Source organism: Lygodium microphyllum, unplaced genomic scaffold (assembly GCF_053477565.2).
Source record: "Lygodium microphyllum isolate KBCC unplaced genomic scaffold, Lygodium_microphyllum_v1.1.10 scaffold_42, whole genome shotgun sequence".
Classification (NCBI taxonomy): Eukaryota; Viridiplantae; Streptophyta; class Polypodiopsida; order Schizaeales; family Lygodiaceae; genus Lygodium; species Lygodium microphyllum.
Window position 1 is genome coordinate 1,115,442 of NW_028229525.1, and position 7,110 is coordinate 1,122,551.

General features: G+C 39.1%; 2 non-coding genes across 2 annotated transcripts; both read right to left on the reverse strand.

Moving 5' to 3' along the window:
* Positions 1-2,701: 2,701 nt before the first annotated feature.
* TRNAF-GAA (transfer RNA phenylalanine (anticodon GAA)) lies at positions 2,702-2,775 on the reverse strand. Its single transcript has one exon. It is a non-coding gene; the product is annotated as a tRNA-Phe (tRNA).
* A 2,335-nt stretch (positions 2,776-5,110) lies between these two features.
* On the reverse strand, positions 5,111-5,197 carry TRNAS-UGA (transfer RNA serine (anticodon UGA)). The gene has a single exon. It is a non-coding gene; the product is annotated as a tRNA-Ser (tRNA).
* Between the last annotated feature and the right edge of the window lie 1,913 nt (positions 5,198-7,110).

Genomic DNA, 7,110 nt, shown 5'->3' on the forward strand with positions numbered 1-7,110 from the left:
ATGGTTCGAACAAAGTAATGGCTGGAGAATTGGTAGAATCTGAAGATGGTACAGTAGGCATCGCTTTGAATTTAGAATCTGATAATGTTGGCTAAGTACTGATGGGCGATGGTTCGACCATACAGGAAGGGGGTTCCGTAAAAGCAACGGGAAAAATTGCGCAAATACCAGTTAGTAATTCTTTCTTAGGCCTTTAAGCCAGTAAATGCTTTGGCCCAACCGATCGATGGAAAGGGTCAAATCCCAGCTTCTGAGTCTAGATCAATTGAGTCTCCCGCACCATATGGGAATTATTTCAAGACGTTCCGGTGGCGGAAAACGACCCGAATCTGCAGGAATTCGGGAAGGTTGAAGCAATGGCCAAACCTCCTTGAGGCTACAGCAATAACGTCATAAGCAATGACACTTAACTAAAGCACTTTATCCTCGCTTTCCACCTTTTATCTAGGGTTAGGAGGATCACGCGCCATAATGCCGGATCTCCATCTTTCTTTGTTGGTTGCTCTCCAGTCGCAGAATTATGAATAGTTTCACTAAAAATAAGTTTATTGGCTTGAAAAAAAAAATGAACCAATCCTTTAGCCTGGCAACCTGTACTATTTTTGCTGCCTCCAGCAACCTGTTGCAACTAACTTCATATTCAGGATGAAACAAGACAATTATGCCAGATAGTAAGGAATTACAAGTTTTCTGCACTAGAAAAAGCTAATAAATGGACTCGACCCATTATATATTTTTCCAGTAGTCATTTTAGGGACGTTTGCATGTACTGTGGGTCTTGCGGTTCCGGAACCATCAATGATTGGTGAACCAGCAAATCCTTTTGCGACTCCATTGGAAATATTACCCGAATGGTACTTTTTCCCTGTCTTTCAAATACTTCGTACAGTTCCCAATAAATTATTGGGGGTCCTCTTAATGGCGTCCGTACCGGCGGGCTCGTTGACCGTTCCTTTCATAGAAAATGTAAATAGGTTCCAAAATCCGTTTCGACGCCCTAAAATCTTAACCACGAAGGCACCCGCTTGCCCAAAATAAAATGAATTAGCCGGATTGCTGCTTTATGACACTTGCTAGACCTATAAAAAATGTTATGATCTCCAGACCTATAAAAAATATTATGATCGCAGAAAACAAACATAATCAATGCGATATAGCCAGTCTTTGCTATGGCATGCGATAAGCCATATTCGCGATCAGCTGCATTGTCTGGCCTGGCAAAGCAATATGCAGCGATGGCAAGCGATTGGCGCGTAGGCCTTTTAGATAGAAAGTAACGAAAACATGCAGAGACAGGAATCAGCCAAAGAGTGCGGGAGATTGATTGCAATACTTATCAGTCAAATAGTTAGAAAGTTGGCCTGCTATGATTTAACGGTGCTAACCAAGTGGAAGAGCCGTCACTCTTAGGATAAGAGTGACTCTGTGGGATAACAAGCTGATCAAAACATCTTAGGGAAGGTTTAGCACCTCGATGCTGAAAGCCATAATCAATGCGCTAATGCCTTTTAGTTAGCGTGCTATGATAATATATATTTATTAATCTGGTTGTTTTTTTTTACCATTATCTTTGTCCCTGCAATCATGATCATTAACCGGATTATGCGGTTTCTTTTGTTTGCATTTCTTATAGCTATTATTTGAATTAGTATCTTGGAGTGAATTGCAAGTTTGTTGCTTAAATTGGCTTTTATCTAAAGCTTTTATTTTTTCAGCAAATATTCTTTGGTGGTTAAAGTATTTTGTAAAGTTAAGAAAGATCCGTAACCATATTTCTTTTTCAATAATGCAAATGCAAAAACGGGCTCAATAAGAATCTGTTTTTCTGGAGTTCCAAAGGCTAGCATGACATCGTTATGTACGTAAAGACCTAGAGTGTGGAAACCTAGAAATAAGCTAGCCCAACTTAAATGGGATATTATTGCTTCTTTATGCTCCAACATTCTTGACAATACATTGTCTTTGTTTTGTTCCGGATCATAATCCCTAATGAAGAATATGGCCCCTACCATGATAAACCCAGCAATATATTGGTGATGGGTATAAAGTGGGTGGTAAAATCTTGTGCTATAAAAGCATAAGCAGGTAAGGCGAATCCAAACAGCAAACAAAGCACAACTATGATTCGTTTATAGGATTTGAACCCGGTTCGAAGCCATTCCTTTGACACCTTAAACTGGCAAATTCTACCGTTTCCACTGCTTAAGTTTTGTTCAATCCATAAACACGTGCAGTTCCATCCCCGACCGTTATCACTCAACCGGTCTCATCCACTGACAATTTAGTATAATAGTCGGTAATTCTTCTTTCCAGGATGGTTATTTTGTTGTTCTAGCTTTAAACAATCTCATTTTTTCTTTGATTTGCGTTTCTCTCTTCTTCAATGCCATAAACGTTCAAGAGCTAATGCATATTGAGCAATTCTTCCTGCATGTCCACTGACTTGTAGCCGGAACATTTCATCATAAAAGGCCTCTATTCAGGGCGGAAGGGTTAAGGACCTACCCGGTGTAAGGTCCGAGACTTAGGCAATAAAATGAAATGATCACTTTTGGCATCGTTTGCAAATAATATCAAAATAAGATTAATGTTAGGATCAAACAAATAGAGAGCTCTGTAGCTTTAGCTAAGACTCATAAGCTGCGGGTTTAATTGCATTTAGTATATAATTGTCCAGAGATTTCAATCTAATAATTCGCTATGTTTAGAAGTGGATTTGAACCACTGACCCAAGGATTTTCAGTCCTTTGCTCTAACCAACTGAGCTACCTAAACCATAAAAGAAATCATTGCCAATTATTATTACGTTATCTCTAAAGATTGTTAATTCATTTTGCATCTGTTAGCATTGAATCCGATCTCTCTGTCCTGATTCTTGCCAATATGAGACGGAGGTTTCTTGACTTACTTAACAGACAAAAAAAGGCAATCTCTAGTTAGTAAAGCGTTTCGAGGTAGCTCGCTGAGACGAAGCGGTTCAATTGATTCCGCTACTTGCCTACTCTTGGCGCTGCTAAGAGGTGCCCTGTCTGTGAGTTCTACCCCTATGAGTTATTAAATGGTTGTCTCTCTTTCCTAGTTTTCATTGGAGCTGGACGTGGCTATCCAAATAGCCACTTAATGTTAGAAAACGAAACAAACTTCATGATTCTTTGGGCCCGGGTCCGTATTCCACCGAAGCCACAGTTTCTTGTGATAATCGATTCGTTTCAGTTGTTTGGCCCTGAAAACTTGTGACTTGCAAGCAAAAGGACTTTCGGTCTTAGGTTTTAGAAATCCTTCCCAATAGTCAATGCGTGAATACTGAAAAGCATATCTTGGGTCAGTACGGGAACCAGATCGTGTTAGATAAAATAAATTAGGATAACGAGCCGCTTCGATACATGGACAGTCCCCGGATCACAAACCAATGGATGTAAGCGAATGGCGCGTCAGAAAGTTAGCTTGAATACCTAATCTATGTCACTCCATCGATTCTGCCGCCTTATGGGATGACCAGATTGCAAGCGAGAGGTCAGATTACGAATCACTCGGTAATCCACATTGGTGTAACAAAAAAGATGGACCCACGACCCGCAATCCAGATTCCCATAAAATCGCGCAACAAAGACGACTTTTTTGTTTGTAAGGTCTGTTATTGACATAGTTGCCCACGTATGCTATCGATGAGGGCATCCATAGCTTCCTAGACGAGATGACCACGCCCCTAAAATCAGACCAGCACTTCATCCGGCACTTTAGGCGATGAAGCGCGATGTGGAAAGGGGGATAAGAAGCAATCTTATCTACTTTGGAGTTTACGCCTGATGGATTATTCAATCCATATTCATACGATGCAGCCAAGTAAGTGGGGCTAGCGCCCGCAATTACAAAGAGTAATGGGTGATAGGGACTGAAGGAACGATGGCTGGCTAAGTAAGTGGTAACTTTTCTTTTTAGGGATCCAACGTTTGGAATTTTCCAATCGCATAAAGGGTCGAACGCCATTCAAATCGTTGCACTTTGCCTTTCCCTCTTCCCTTCAGTCGAGTGGCTGAAGCCCCTCTTCTTTTAGTCAATACGCTAAAGCTCCTCAAAGCTTTGCTTTGCAAAGCAGAGCAAAACAAAGTAAAGCAAAGCAAGCAAGAAAGTCTATAAAAAATAAATAAAAATAGCATAACGAATGAGGGACATGACAAAAGGATTGGCCCTTCAAAACATTTCAATATTACGTTTTATAAGCACCTTATTGTAAGTAAGTAAGTTTTTGTGTTCCAACATTATGTTTTTGCCAATACCTTGCGTCTTAACATTATATTTCTAATTATTGCATGCTGAAAAGTTTAGTCTTTGCGTTCTCACGTAGGATATAGCGATTTCTAAACACCTTGCCGTTTAGTTATTGCATTTTCGTCACGTCACGGGTTCGCGATTTCTAAGTATGATTTACTTTAAAGCTTACCATTTAAAAAGCGCAAAATACCATTGAAAGCGAAAAGGCTAAGCTTACCTTATTGTATTGAAGACGTTGCTTATCTTTGAAAAAAGTCGATTAACGATAGCCCAAGCAAAAATACCTTTTTGATTTGAATAGACGTTGCCGACAGCTCGTGCCTATAGGTGTTGGGTTGAGTCCCATGTTGCCGTTGCCATTACCATTTTTAGAACCTGGCAACAGACTTTTACAAAGGTGATAAGCCGGAGGAAGATGAGATGACGTCAAATCAGCATGCCCCGTTATCTCTAGGCGACGCATGTGCTACAATATTGCTAGAGATAAAGAGTCGCGAGGGCGTCCCTGGGTCGTACGTCTCCGCTTATATTGGTTTTTTACGTATACACTTAGTCGCAGAAAGCAGTGTAATCAAATGCCTAAAGGTATTCAGGTTGCCGGGATTGGGTTTATGGTGGTCCACATGCTGATGGACCTCCCAAAATGTTCCTTTCACCCGTTTGATTGCCAAGCAGCTTGTTATCGTTACTCGATTGCTCTTGAGTCGTGGTTTCAGGGGATGCAGTGTCGAATGGTGGCAAAGCGATTTGGCTTGGCTCTTAAAAAGCTAGCTTTCCCAATCAAGTTAGAGGGATGAAAAACATACTACATAAAAATGCTAACTTCTAACCATACTTACGGATGAAGAGGGATTCGAACCCCCGGTATTCAAAAGAATACTTCGGTTTTCAAGACCGACTCTTTAAACCGCTCAGACATCCATCCATTTTTTGGCAAGATTATGAGCCATCAATAATCAACCAACACAGGTTTTTGTAAATTACATGCAACACAAAAGAAAAACAAATAGGTCATATTGGCTGGGATGGGGGCCTAATTGATTTCTTTTTTTTCTCATCACATCTATTTTGGATAACACTGGTTAATAGATTCCTTTTTTTTAAGCTCAGTTATCTTTTTTTGCTTGTGTAAAGACAATCACTATGTTACGCTTTATTGAACACAACAACTAACATAAGGGTTTCTGTGGAAACTAAACTATAGGAATCCTTTCTAGCAAGTAACTAAATGGCTTGGCAAACCTCTAGCAAAGCTTTGACAGTTACGGGCTCCGCTTGACCTTTTCCATTGGCCGTATGGTCGACCAAAATTGATTGCGATTACTGAGGGCAAAAATTTCAAATTGCAGCCTTTTTGCTTGCCAGGTTACGATCTTTTGTCTTGACGCAGGCTATAGCCTAAATTACAAAGAGCTACAAAAGCATGCTGACTTAACGTCATCTCCATTTTTTGTTGCTTTCCATAATACATTGAAATTACTGTAATTTTTAAAGTAGCAATAAAAGGAATATCAGCTAAAGCAACGCATTGCATTGCTTAATAGTTTTAAGTTATCATTTAATGTAATCTACTTTAAGTTTGCAATAAAACAAAACATCAATGATAACGTTGCATTGTGGGATAATAAAGGAGATCTCTGTGATCAAGAAGAATGATTCGTAATAGCTTAAGTTTACTAGAATAACTTTACATGAGTTTGCAGGGGAGAGACAGAAATGTAAAGCTCACCTTTGAAATAACGAACTGATAAGCCTCAAAAGCAGATGTGTCACCTTTTTGTGGCTTCTATAGCGAAAAAAGGGATTCGAACCCTCAACCCCAGCCTTGGCAAGGCTATACTTTACCATTAAGCTATTTTCGCTGGCTCTCTTTGCACCTTGGCTGTTGAGTTAATTGGAATCATTGATTTGCAATTGACAGTTGATTTTGGCAAGTTCAGACCACCAATCTTAGGAAAGGCAAAAATTTATATACGAAACCACGTAAAATGTTTCGCCTTTCTTATCCCCTACGAGAATCGAACTCGTGTTTTCGACATGAAAAGACGATGTCCTAACCATTAGACGAAAGGGACTTATAGGCAGGCACCTGGCCTTATATTTTATGATCAAAATCCTGGCTGAGGATTCGTTAGTTGCTAATGTTTAAATAGTTCTAAGATTTGACAGTAAATAAGTGTGCTAAGGCATTTGCTTTATTACTTTTGTATGTTTTTTGGGCATGTGTTTATTTGTTTACTGGCTATTCTCAATATATGTGAAATTGTTGTCGGTTTATTAAACCATCTAAGCATTGAGTAGAGGACACCATTAAGAACCAAATCGGCCTCATTTAGCATATCACGAGCATTCAACACGGAATTGATTATTATATATTATTGTACCTTTAGTAACTATATCCGTATTAGATATTCTATTTTATCATCTGAAACAAGTAAGAAGATCTAATCCATATTCAACTTATTAAAGAATGTTAAAAAATAGTAATTTACTTAAGTCTATGAGAACATTTGTATAAATATTAAAGCAGTGCAATATTGACCTTGTTGAGAGAATTGGATGATAAAACGCACTTTATGCCAAATCAATTCAACAGTTAATAAAATAAATAGCATAATGGATGCGAGCATGATAAAAGCAAGCATAATTAGCTTTTTAAGCACCTTGTCGTTTTTGCGTTCCAGGATATGGTGCTTTCCAAACACCTTGTCGTTCTTGTGTTCTATGGCTAACGTTTTTGCGTTTTATGGCGTTTTTCAAACAATAAGTTCTTCAGTGCTATAAGAATCAACGATTAGACTGGTCCTTAGTTAGTGGGCCTTTGGCCTTGCCGATGAT